At 44.3% G+C, this 13,897-nt stretch overlaps 1 non-coding gene and 1 pseudogene across 1 annotated transcript; both read left to right on the forward strand.

Annotated features, from left to right (window-relative positions):
• Window positions 1-903: 903 nt before the first annotated feature.
• Window positions 904-1,639, forward strand: LOC130863707 (phosphoglycerate mutase 1-like; annotated as a pseudogene).
• Window positions 1,640-6,708: 5,069 nt separating this feature from the next.
• Window positions 6,709-6,815, forward strand: LOC130864213 (U6 spliceosomal RNA). The gene has a single exon (XR_009055912.1). It is a non-coding gene; the product is annotated as a U6 spliceosomal RNA (small nuclear RNA).
• Window positions 6,816-13,897: the final 7,082 nt, after the last annotated feature.

Consider the following 13,897-nt stretch of genomic DNA (forward strand, 5'->3'; position numbering starts at 1 on the left):
ATTTGTGTGTGATCTGTGTTCCTGTACCTGAGTGTGAGTTCAGGCATGTGTAGTTCTGTGTGTGATCTGTGTTCCTGTACCTGAGTGTGGGTGCAGGCATGTGGAGGTCTGTGTGTGACCTGTACTCCTGTACCTGAGTGCGAGTCAGGCATGTGTAAGTCAGAATATAGCCTCAATGAGAATCTTTGCCATCCACCTTTTTAAAAAATTAATTTTAGTATGTGCACATGTGTGTGTGTGATTGTGATTGTGGGTACAAGCAGACCACAAGAAGACACTGGATGCCATGGATTTGGAGACAGAACATCAACCTGCCTGACATGAGGGCTGGGAACAGAACTTGGTCCTCTACAAGAGCAGTACATACTCTTAATTACTGATCCTTCTCTCCCATCCTACTTCCCACATGTGTGAGTAAGAGTTTCTTGTTCTGTGCATCCCGAGTGCCAGGCTAACTGGTCCCCAAGCTTCTGGAGATTCCACTGCCTGTTCTCTCGTCTCACTATAAGAACCCTGGGGTTAGGCCAATGCTACCACGTTCATCTTTATGTGTGTTCAGGGACCTGAACTCAGGTCCTTGCATTTGCACAGAGAGCCCATTACCCACCCAGCTAGCTACTCAGCCCCTAAACAAGTCTTTAAGACTTGGTATACATGTCAGCTGTGGTGGCACATGCCTTTAATCCCAGCACTCAGAAGGCAGAGACTCTGTGCGTTCAAAACCAGCCTGGTCTACAGAGCGAGTTCCAGAAAGGCTCCAAAGCTACAGAGAAACCTTGTCTCAGAAAAAAAAAGGTATACACACATGCACACACACACACACACAGAGTGAGAGAGAGAGAGAGAGAGAGAGAGAGACTAAAAAAAGTTAAATTGCTCTGCTGCATCCCCTTGCCTATCGCCATGGCCGCCTACAAGCTGGTCCTCATCCAGCACGGCTAGAGCGCCTGGAACCTCTTGAACTGCTTCAGCGGGCCACAAGGAGGTGAAGCGCAGTGGACAGGCATTACGAGATGCTGACTATGAGTTTGACATCTGCTTCACCTCCGTGCAGAAGAGAGCAATCCGGACCCTCCTGACAGTCCTGGATGCCATTGACCAGATGTGGCTGCCAGTGGTCAAGACCTGGCGCCTCAATGAGCGACACTATGGGGGTCTGACTGGTCTCAATAAAGCAGAAACTGCTGCTAAGCATGGTGAGGCACAGGTAAAGATCTGGAGGCGATCTTAGGATGTCCTACCACTGCCAATGGCGCCTGACCATCCCTTCTACAGCAACATCAGTAAGGATCGCAGGTATGCAGACCTTATTGAGGACCAGCTGCCGTCCTGTGAGAGCCTGAAGGACACTATTGCCAGAGTACTGCCCTTCTGGAAAGAAGAGATTGTCCCCCAGATCAAAGAGGGGGAAGAGAGTCCTGATTGCGGCCCATAGCAACAGCCTTCAGGGGATCATCAAGCATCTGGAGGGTCTCTCAGAAGAGGCCATCATGGAGCTGAACCTGCCAACTGGCATTCCCATTGTCTATGAATGGACAAGAACTTGAAGCCCGTTAAACCCATGCAGTTCCTGGGAGATGAAGAGACCGTGCGGAAAGCCATGGAAGCTGTGGCTTCTCAGGACAAGGCCAAGAAGTGAAGGCGCACAGACAGACTTCTACCCCCAGACCCTCCTCCTTGCCTGTCTGCCTCCTGTGCCCTTCCCAGCACCCATCCCTGACTCGATGTTTAGGATCTTAAGTTTAAGTTGTACCTGCAGATAGGTACCCATGGCTCCCATTTTGTTTTAGTATTTTATCCCCTGCACCCACTCCCTTCATAGAATCTAGTCAGAGTAATACCTCTAGGATGCAGGTTCTTGGTCCACATCCAGGGACGGCTCCTCTTCCCTGAAGAATTGAGAGGTAGTAACTACAGTTTTCTTAGTTCTTTATTTACAAGGGTCTGCTTTAGGAGGTCAGGGAGGAACCATGCTGTGGCCTGACCAGTGAGAAGCTGCTGGCCACTGAAGGTTGGGATCAATCCTGTCAAGTCTATGTGTTACATTTACTTTTACAAAAACAAAAGTACATATATATTTATCAGCACACAAAAACCCCTCTGAGGTTTCTAGTGATGATTAAAATAGTCTATGTGGTCACCAGCAAATAAGCCATTCCTCATATCAAGTGGGATAAACTCCTTGTCCTCAAGGGACAGGAGTGTCCCTTACTGTGTGTTAGGACCCCTCTGTCTTGTCTTGTAGAGGTGAAGTGCCCCTTGATCATGTCCAGGGTTTTGTCTTTTGCTGTTTGAATCATGTTCCAGCTGCTTGACCCTACCATGTGGGTCCAGAACTTGTTTTGGGCACACTAAATCTTCTTTTCCAGATCAGTATAATAAAGGAGTGATGTGCAATAAAAAAAATTAAATATCACAACCTTAAAATAATCTGACAATGAAAACTACAGTCTCTTCCCCAAGCTAAAATTCTTTAAATCCTGAATAAATACAATATATAAATAATGCAATATGTAATAATATAACAAGAGCTCATATTAGAAATATTAGAGATTAACCATTATTGGAAAGAAACTAGGCCGTCAAGCTTTTTAAGGATTACCTATTCTTGCACAAAAGTCAACTAACTATGAAGGTCAAAATTTCCTAATTTGCTCTCTCTCTCAACACATGAGGCACAGATATGACTCTCGCCTCACAGCAGCACGGTTGACTCAGTGTTCCTGTAAACTTCAGATCTAGAGATTGTCACCCATTTGCTCTTCCAGAGACACATGGCCCTGATTTCAGGACACCTGTCACATCGTATCGCACTTTTTAAAAATGCCCATGACAGTGCAACCGAAAATTCAAATGGAATGAATTTGAGTGGGTCAGCAGCACCCTTCCTGTGATTTTCAGCTGATTTTTGAGGCCGACATTTCTATGCAAGGTGAGCAGCTATGCAAAGCTGAGCCCATCCCACAGAGGTAAAGTCCTCTTACCGGTGTCTATGATCATTCAGTTCAATGACGACACAGTGATGAGAATCCAATGTGAAGATGGCTGGAATAATTGGGTCAAGTCCACATCAGGTTGGTTCAGTGACCACACGCAAATGAGGCCATATTAAAACATTGTAACCGACTGCATTCTCCCTGGAGAAAACGGGAATGAGGATGGTGGTGCCTCCATCAATTTCAGAAGACACTAGCAAGTAAAATGTAAACCACTGATACAGGTGCAGATAAAAGTAAACAACACTGTGTAGTATAAACATAGGTGGAATTCTGTCCCAAACACCTGATCTCCAGTTCACTGCTTCCCATAAGAATAGTTCTAAAGCAGTTAGCCAGTAACGGAAGCAGTACCGAGTCGGAATACTGGAGGTGAGGGATTACTTCTCATACTCTTGGCTTGGCTGGGTTGGGTAGGGTTCCTTCCGTTTGACATGCCAAACCTAACCTCTTCCCTTCTCTGCCATGCTCCAGGCCCATAAGCAAGCTCCCTTGTACTCTGGCTTCAACTAAATCTCATCAGCCAAGAGCAAAAATGGGTGGAAAAGATCAGAGAAAGACCTGTTTCCACTCTGCCTGTGGGTAAGTCCAGCACAGGTCAGTGCTCTGCACACAGCCGCTCTCGCTCCATGTTCTAGTGACACGATACACAACTACTCCATGTGCCTTCTATGCTCCTTGCTGACACCTGTTGTGAACAGCCCCTCACTGAACTCTCTCTATTGACTAGATTTAATTTATCATGTTTTTATCTGGACTCCTAAACGAATTAGTCAGAAGTTCAGGATCTTTCGCAATTAGTGTTCATTCAAAAAAGTTGTTGGACAGTAACAAAAAGTATGACTGCTTTTTCTTTACCCTGTTATGGTTTCTTTGGCAAGTCTGAGGGGACTGCACCTGTGAGATTGTCTCTCAACTCTTCCTTAAGCTTAGGTGGCCTCACTTTTATTAAAATGACTTTTGGGTTATGTGCTGTCTTAAGGAGTAGAGAGCAAGTAAGCAGCTTTGCCAGATTGACTCGAGTCGGCCCTCTGTCATTCCACTGTAGTGTGTGTGTGAGAGAGAGACAGAGACAGACAGAGACAGAGACAGACAGACAGACAGATAGAGGTGAAACAGATAGAGATGAAGCAAGTCTGGCTTTTGAGTTTAATTCTTTTTCATATTTGTGAGGTTTTCTTTAGTATTCCTGCTAGCATTTTTGTTACGGTTAGATTTAGACTTGGGCTGGTGTCTAAAGAAATAGGATTAGATACAAACTTAAAAATGGAGCTATGGGAGCATTAAATTCAAAGTTCATATGATTAGGGTTAGGGATAGAGATTGGTGTAACACTGGTACAGGGTATAGTCACTGGTAAAAATGGTTTATAGTTAGTTATAGTCCTAGTTTTACACTGGGTTATGTGACCAGTTAGGGACATTTACTTCTTATTGAGAGACAGTTCCCCAGGACAATGGTACATGGTTTCTAACAACGTTTATTCTAGAGTGTCTTTTCAAGGGTGTTTATAAACAGCCTCAGGCAGGGAGCACATCTTTTTCTAACCAAGGCTGTAAGAAGAGACAAAGTCTCCCTCCAGGTTAGCTTATGGTTCTCTAGAGGAGACTTGAAATTCTAAGTATGCCCACTGTACCTGAAGCATGTAAGTGGCCTCTTCACATAAGCCTTTGGGACTTGAACACAAGGGCCACCAATGCAAGCATGCTCCCATTCGTTCTGACTGCAGTCTTATGAGTAAATGTGGCCTGTGTTTCATGTCTTCTGCTAACACCTAAGGACTGAGGAAGTTAAACGGCCAGCTTAAGCATTGGTCCCCTTACTATTGCTGTAACAGAACTCCCGAGACAATTGACTACTAAGAGAAAGGAGTATTCTAGCTCGCCAACTACAAGTTTGATTGAAAGAACTTATAGATTTCTTTCAATCTGGCATGGTTGTTAAGACAGTCACAGCAGGGTGCACATGGCCCAGAAAACAGTTGATTTCATGGCCAAGAAGCAAAGGGTGACAGGAAGCGTCCATATGACAGCATGCTCCCAGGCCCAAAGGACCTACCACCTCCCCCCAGTAGCACCACCCTAGAGACCAAGCCCTTCAACATATGGGCCTTTGGGAGACATCCGTCACTCAAACCATAGCAGCTTGCACACACAGTCCTAGCTCATGCCCTTCCAGGATTAGCTTCCATCCTGAAGTTGGGTCATTTTTGTATCAGGCCTGCTGCTTTTGACAATGGTAGACACTTTCCCTCTAGATAATCTGGGCCATGAATGTTGCTAGGTAGCTTATTCTGGGTCTCTATCCTTCCATCTTCATTGATTAGAAGGCTGATAGCATTACATTGCTTCTCCAGTAGCAGCTACACTCACAGGAAGTGGTCACTAAGGCAGTATGAAGGTAGTAACACTTCTTTTATCAGTGCTTTTCTGTGGTCCCATTTGGGGAAATAAAGTCAGAATTTGATGCCTAGGTTAGCAACACATGAAAAATCCATTCCCATGTCCCTCTCTTACATGTCTAAGTTCTTTCCTCTTTGTCTGGGGTGATGGTAGTTAAGAGCACTGGATGCTCTTCCAAAGGACTTGGGTTTGCTCCCAGTAACCACATGGCAGCTCACAACCATACATAACTCCAGTTCCAGAGAATCTGATGCCCTCTTCTGTCCTCCGTGGGCAGCAAACACATGCACGAGGCACAGACATTCCTGCAGATAACATACCCACACACATAACAAAAAAAAAAACAAGATAATTCTTTCCTCTATAGTATGTGAAGGACATGTCAGGGTTTGGCTACATTCAGTGAGGAACCCCATATTCAGTTAGCATGGCTTGCTGGAGTCAGGGAAGAGCGCTGGCAAGGTCTGTTAGTTTTCTGACGTTGCTGTGACCACAAAGCCCGAGTGAATTGACTTCAGGAAAGACTTCATGGTTCCTGAGGGTCCCATCCATCAGTGCACAGAGAGCATGGTACGGCAGCTCAATTGATGGCATGAGGCACACGTGGTGGAGACCCCAGACTTCAGGGCAGGAGCCAGGGGCAAGTGTAACCCCCAAAGCCCTTGCCTTTGATTGCTTCTACCAGGGTGGCTCTATTTCCCGCAGGCTCCACAGGTTCCCAAAAACAGCACCACCAGCAAGGGGGCAAACATTCAAAACTGGCATTTCAGATTCAAGCCACAACTGATGACAGAGGTGTCAACACATACACCAGCCATGAAATACTTTGGCCTTGGAGTACACCTTCCATCCACCTTAAATTCCATGGCATGTGACCATTGGAGCACAATGCACCAAGCTCTGAAACCCATAAAAATCACCTGCCTTCAGTGAACCCCGAGACAAGGACAAACTGCAGCATCTGAGCCAGGTTGTCCAGCATCACTGGGTGTGTAGAGGACATGTGAAAGGGCAACCTCTCGATGAAAGGACAGAATGTCTGGAGGCGCTGCACCCTTGGAAGGTGGAGCTGCACAGGAACGAAGTCACAGTCTCCCAAATCATTACGCGTCCTGTGGGGAGTTCTGAGCTCCTGAAGCTTTCCCCCTGGAGGATGGGAACAGCTACAGGGTTTGTTCTTTGGCTGTTTCTTTTTTCCATTCCAACTGGATGGGAAATGCCTATAGTGACTGTATTTTAAGCTGGTGTATTTGAATCTGCATCAACTCCTGACAACCCACAGTCTACACATTAGCTTGTGTGTACTTCTGGTACTCACTTCGGCAGCACATATACTAAAATTGGAACAATGCAGAGAAGATTAGCGTGATCACTGCACGTGGATGACACACAAATATGTGAAGCCTTCCATATGTTTTTTAAAAAGTAGTATTTGGGGGCCTTACCAGGGTTGTCTAATTGTTCCTCTTGTTTTATAATGGATCACTGGTGTGTGTGCCCAGTTTTCAGTTACAGTAGCTGGTTTATGATGGGTGGTTCAGGCTGCCTAAAGATTTATTGACCCCAAGTGTGATGTTTACTTCTATCAGGAATTAGATGAGCTAAAAATGGCTTTTCAAATAAAGAATGGTGATCGTGTGGGCTTCTTCCAAAACCAACAGTGCTTTCTCTGCAGTTTGGGGTCTCCAAACAACACCTTTGTGGCATGCACACATCCTGTGATGCTGGACGTCCTGGCTCAGACGCTGCAGTTGTTCTTGTCTCGGGGTTCACTGAAAGCAGGTGAGTATTATGGGTTTTCATAGCTTGGTGCAATGTGCCCAAATGTGGTCTTGTCACATGTGGTATTTCTTTGTGGTGGATTGTGGAAGGTGATGCCACTTCCCTTTTCCATACAAAGGATTTCTCAGTGTGCCCCACATCTCTGGACACCTGGAAACATCAAAGAGGTAGGGCTCTGAACTTTTATAGGATTTATTTGTTGTTCTTTTAATTTTATTTTTAGTCTAATTTTCTTTGCATATCAGGGCAGTTGCTCACAGAGTCCAGAAGAGAGAGTTGTGTTCTCCACAAATGAAAGTACAGGTGGTTGTGAGCTACCTGACATGGGTGCTGGGAACTGAAATCCATCCTCTCTAAGAGTATGTACTTTTTTAAAATTTATGTGCATTGGTGTTTTCTCTGCATGTATGGGGGTGTCAGATCCCCTAGAACTGGAGCTACAGATAGTTGCATGAGCTTCCATGTGGGTGCTGGGAATCGAACATGGGTCCTCTGGAAGAGCAGTCTGTGCTTTTACCAGCTGAGCTGTCTCTCCAGCATGCTCTCTTAGGCCCTGAGTCATTGCCAGTCAGTCTTTTACTTGTGAAACATAACACTCCACACAGATAAAGGAATTACCGCCCGACCTGTTTGCACGCTTTTACAGCAGCAGCAATAACTACAACACTGATATTTTGGGGCTGTCCAAACTAAACTGCTAAAGATGTAATTTACAGGCACTGTTACTGTTTAGCAGTAACATTGAAGCTGGGTCTTGTGTACCTTCTCCAAGCTGCACACAAGAATAGCAATATGATTCTGTGGTCTTTTGGCTTCTGCAACTGGCCAATGTCAAGTCCATGCATCTCCCCTGTTTCCTCCCTATAGTTCCTAAATGTTCTTGCTTGAATCCATGTTGGCTTACATCATGGCTGCCACCAAACAGAGGGGAAGGAACCTTTCCCCATATCCCCTTATGGGTTATAGTGCTTATGATTTATTAGTTTGCTTTGTCATGTGGAAGGAGGTTTTTTTTTAAGATTTATTATTAAAAAATAAAACAAAGAAAACAAACTTTTTTCATTATGAATACCAATCCAAGTTCCCACTCCTTCCTCTCCTCCCATTCCCTCCACATACTATCCCAGCCCACCCCCAGCCACTCCTCAGAGAGGGTAAGGCACATTGCTTTGGGGAAAGTCCAAGGCCCTCTCTACTACATCAAGGCTGAGCAAAAGTATCCATCCAAAGAAAACAGGTTCCCAAAAAGCCAGTACAAGCAATAGGGATAAATCCTGGTGCCTCTGCCAGTGGCCCCTCAGTCTGCCCCAGCCATGCAACTGTCAACCACATTCAGAGGGACTAGTTTCATCTTATACTTATTTCCTCCCAGTCCAGCTAATGTTGGTGAGCTCCTATTTGCTGTAGGAATTCCTACAGCCAGTAGCCTTTAAGTTACCCTCCCACTTGGGCGTGGCCTCATATCCTATTTATGCTGATGTAAAGCATGCATCCAGTCTCTCTTTTGCAGCCGCTGGATTCAGTTGCTGTTCCCTGTTGGAGCAGAGGATCTGATCTATGAGTCTACCCCTAAATAAAAAATTTTATTATACTCAATTCTGAGCTAGTGTGGAATTTTTTTTTTTAGTGTCTTTCTTCTCCCATTAGCTCAGGTAAACTGTTTCAGTGGGTGAATACATCATGGTCTTGACCTCTTTGCTCATATTCTCACTCCTCCCACTCTTCAGCTGGACTTTGGGAGCTCAGCCCAGTGCTCTGATGCAGGTCTCTGCCTCTGTCTCCATCAGTTGTTGGATGAAGGTTCTATGGTGATATTTAAGATATTCATCAGTCTGACTATAGGGCAAGGCCAGTTCAGGCACCCTCTCCTCTACTGTTCAGGGTCTTGGCTGGGGTCATTCTTGTGGATTCCTGGGAATTTCTCTAGAGCCAGGTTTCTTGCTAGCCCCATAATGGCTCCCTCAATCAAGATTTCTCTTTTCTAGGTTTATTGCGTATATGGTACTCTGTCTGCATGTGTGCCTGCACCCAGCAGAGGGCATCATATGTGGCTGCTGGGAATTGAACTCGGGACCTCTGGAAGAGCAGTCTCTCCAGTCCTGTGGAAGGAGTTTTACAGGTCCCAGCAGAGGGCATCATATGTGGCTGCTGGGAATTGAACTCAGGACCTCTGGAAAAGCAGTCTCTCCAGTCCTGTGGAAGGAGTTTTACAGGTCCAGGACATGGTTATCTTTCCTAGTATCCCTCCCTCCACAGGCAGGAGAGCAGACTGACAGCCCACTAGTGAGCTGTGTCAGTGTGTATGTCTGCACGTTTGTGTCCCTTCTGCTTTGTGAAGTGGATCCTGAGTGGCTGGCCGGTGATTTCACTTCATGGCATTCTTATCGCCGCTCCTTCTCTGCACCACACTGTGCTAGACATAACTGTCTGACTCTGGAGTTAGGCTCTGACACCTGCCCCTTTAAAATTTGGTTTCCCATCATTTTGTGTGTGTGTGTGATATAAAATTATATTCCGTGGGGTGAGAACTACATTAGGAACAAACTAGGCAAGGCAAAGATCCAGCTACTCAGGGGAGAATGAGAAGACTGCATGGGAAACCAGAGCAGAACAAAAGCGAGGGGCCGGGGTCTCCATCTCTGTCCACCTAGTGACATGGTGGGGACTTTATTTTCAGTCCCTGGTTTTACAGGCCCTCGTTCTCTCTCTGAATTCATTGCAGAGCCCTGTAAACTCAGCAGATCTTGCTTTAAAGTCAGGGACTATCAACTGTGGGACATGGTGGCACACACTCTTAATACTAGCACTGGAGAAGCAGAAACAGATGGATGTCTATGAATTTTAGGCCAGTCTGTCTACACACATAGACTGTCGAGAAAGATAGGGAGGAAAAAAGGAAGGACAGGAGAATGGGAGGGAGGGAAGGAGGGAAGAAGAAAGGAAGGGAGGAAGGGAGGGAGGAAGGAAGGAAAAAAGGAAAGAAGTAAGGACATCTTTGAAATAAAGCAGAGCCTTTATGAGAGAACATATTTAGGTGAAAAACTCAATATGTCTCTTTTCTCTACTTTTGGGTAGAAGTTTCACCAAAAATTAACTCCAGCTTAAAAACACATGCAAAGTCCCACTTGCATCTGACACCTCTGTCTCTTCATTGCCCTGTTTTTACCAATACTTCTTAATGGTTCAAGAATTTTAGTTTTTTGTGAGAAACTCAGAGTCTAAGAAAAACAGACAAAGATTTAATGGCTGTAACAAAACATGAACGATGGTACTGAAGTGTTGAAACAGATTTCAAAAATTTTGTAAAAAAAAAGATCTTCCATGAGAAAGAACAGGAAAGATAACCATAGGCAGCAAAGAATGTGTGTGACTGAACATACAGAAGCAACTCATGTTAGACAACCTATCCAAAAAAGAGTGTCATTGGCCAAGATGTAAACAGTAAGGACATTTGGTTGTACAGCAAGAGTTTTCTCTTATTTTCTGAACTTCAACAACACGTGAAGTATTTTCATTAATGATCAGGAATTTCAACTATTTTAGTTTAAATCAAATAAAAGTTGTAGTGTTCTGATGAGGAAGGTCATTAGTTAATTAATAAAGAAACTGCTTGGCCTCATAGGTTAGAACATAGGTGGGTGGATTAAATAGAACAGAATGCTGGGAGGAAGAGGAAATGAGCTCAGATGCCATGCCGCTCTCTCCAGGGCAGATGTGGTGAAGCTACGACTAAGATGGACGTAGGCTAGAATCTCCCTGGTAAGTCACCACCTCGTGGTGCTACACACATTAATAGAAATGGGCCAAGCAGAGTTTATATGAATACAGTTTGTGTGTTGTTATTTTGGGTAAAGCTAGCCGGTGGTGGGGAGCTAGGCGATGGAAGGCAGCCCGCAGCTCCTTCTACATTGGTTTGGCTTAGTAGTCCCAATTGTTTTCAGCAGTTAACTCATTAACAGTCAAAATATTCAAAGAAAACACAATAATATATACTCTTTTATTCTATTTCTTTTTTTTTAATTTTTAAGTTTTGGGTTTTTGAGAAGGGCTTCTCTGTGTAGCCCTGGCTGTCCTGAATCTCACTCTAGACCAGGCTGGCTTTGAACTCACAGAGCTCCACCTGCTTCTGCCTCCCAAGTGCTGGGATTAAAGGTGTATGCCATGACCTCCTGGCCCTATGTATATTTATATTTAAACAATGTAAACCATTTAGAGTATTTTTTGTCTGAATCTGTCTTGTATACCTTTATCTTTTTCTGACCTCATGAGTCTTTAATCTGCTAAGTGATATGGCTAGGATTAATGCTGCAATTTTGGGGACTCACTCCTTGACTTCCTGAGTCCTGCCTCCTGGAGGGGTATTGGTGGGAGCCACTTTTTTTTTTTTACCACAACTCAGTGGAGTTTCTAGGTCTACACCACCACCAAGAAGCATGCTGATGGCTGCTCATAAACAGCATTTAAGTGTTTGGTGGCAGGACCTCTTAAAAGAGCTTCAAGGTATTTGCTGCTAACATTAATTACAACACTGTTTGGCCAACGGCTCAGACATATTCCTATCTAGCTCTTACATCTTAAATTAACCCATTTCTATTAACCTATGTATCACCACAAGGCTGTGGCTTACTGGTAAGGTTCCAGCGCCTTTCTCCTTTGGCAACAACATGGTGTCTTTTTGGCTCTGCCTACTCTTTCTGTATATTTCTGTTCAGATTTCCTGCCTGGTTTTACTCTGCTAAGCCATTGGCTGAAACTGCATTCATCAACCAATAAAAGCAACACATATACAGAAGGACATTCCACATGAAGGAGCTGCACTAAAAGCAACAAAGAAACGAGCCTTGATGTGAGACCTGGCTGGAGCCAAGTGCACAGCTCTCAGTGCAGATAGCGTGAAGGCCTACAGAGGGATACAGTCCTGTGGCATAGTGGCAGCTATGTGAGGAGGTTTGTCATATTGTCCACAGTCAGGAAGAAACAGACAGCACCTGCTGGCCAGTTTTGTTTTATTGAAATGTTTGTTCAGCTTTTCTATTACTGAGCTGTATGAGTTTTTTTCTTTTTTTATAGCTATTAACTCCTTTTAAGTAGATACTGTTTGTAAGTCTTTGTCCCAGCATGTAGGCTGCTGCTCTGTGTCACTGATACATTTTCTTTGCTCTGCAGAAGTTTTTTATTTATATACTTGTCCTGCCCTTATGGGAGCTCTAGATATGGCAGCCAATGCAGTGTCGGGGCCATGCATGGAAGACAGGAAAAGGTGCCTTTCCAGCACAGTAGGCAGCTGTGACCAGGGCTGTTTGAATCTGTGGATGTGTGCAGATACCATCTCTTGTGACCATGGGCTGTTTGAATCTGGGTGTAGGCAGATGCCATCTCTTATAGAATGTTGTGGATCAAGTCCTGCATACTCATTTGGTTTGCTTTTGTGGAATAAATTTATGGTATGATATTTTAATTTTTTTGAGAATATAATAACATTTCTCCATCTCCTTTTTCCCCACAAACTCTCCCATATATCCCTCCCTGCTCTCCTTCAAATTTATGACCTCTTTTCTCATTGTTATTGTATGCATATATGTATACCATATATATTCCTAAACATAACCTGCTCAGTCTGTATAATCTACTTGCATTTGTTTTTAGGAGCTGACCATTTGACACTAGACAACCAATTATTATTGTGCATTTTATGAAAAAAAAACACCTCTCCTACTTCCAGTTTTCCTCAGTTGCCTAGTTTTGTATAGGGTTGAGGCCTTGTGGGATTTTCCCTGTCTGGTTTGGTTTGTTCCTTGGTATTGTCCTTGTTCAGCTCATGTTTGGGTAGCCATGTTGGTGAGACTAGTGAGTATAGATTCTGACATTACTTGGGGCCACAATCTCACAGCAAAATCCCTGATCCTCTGGATCTTACGCTTCCTCCACCCTCTTCCACAATGTCCCCTCAACCTTAGGTGTAGGAATGTTTTGTAGATTTAACCATTGGGACTGGGCCCCACAACTCTGCATGTTTGGTTATGGTTTTCTGTAATGGTCTGTTGTAGATAAATTCCCTTGATGAGGGGTAAAAACTACACTTCTCTGTGGGTATAAGGACAGATGTTTATAGATTTTTGTTAGGAATTAAGCTGGTGTTATAAATTAGTGGTTGTAGATTCTCCTCCAATGATTACTAGCACTGAGTAGTTAACTAGGTTTCCAGTACCAGGCATGGTTTCCCTCTTGTTGAGCAGATCTTTTTTTTTTTTTATGTATACAATATTCTTTCTGCGTGTATGCCTGAAGTCCAGAAGAGGGCACCAGACCTCATTACAGATGGTTGTGAGCCACCATGTGGTTGCTGGGAATTGAACTCAGGACCTTTGGAAGAACAGGCAATGCTCTTAACCGCTGAGCCATCTCTCCAGCCCCCTTGTTGAGCAGATCTTATGTCCAAATAGAATACACATGCCATTGTTGCATCCCTAGGGTTATCATGACATGGGGTTGTTGTTGAGGTTGTCATAGCTGTGTAGGACTTTGGAAGCTTGCATGGTACCTTCTGATGGTGTGATATTCTGAAAGTCTCAATTATATCTGTGTCTTACACCATGAGTTGATTTTGGTCTGCAGAGAGGGTCCAGTTTCATCTTTTGGTGTGTGGAATCCAGACTTCCTGGGACAATCCCTTGGATGGAAGCTGTTTTTTTCTTAATATGCCTATCTGGTGCTCTT

Source organism: Chionomys nivalis, chromosome 21, assembly GCF_950005125.1.
Source record: "Chionomys nivalis chromosome 21, mChiNiv1.1, whole genome shotgun sequence".
NCBI classification, from domain to species: Eukaryota; Metazoa; Chordata; class Mammalia; order Rodentia; family Cricetidae; genus Chionomys; species Chionomys nivalis.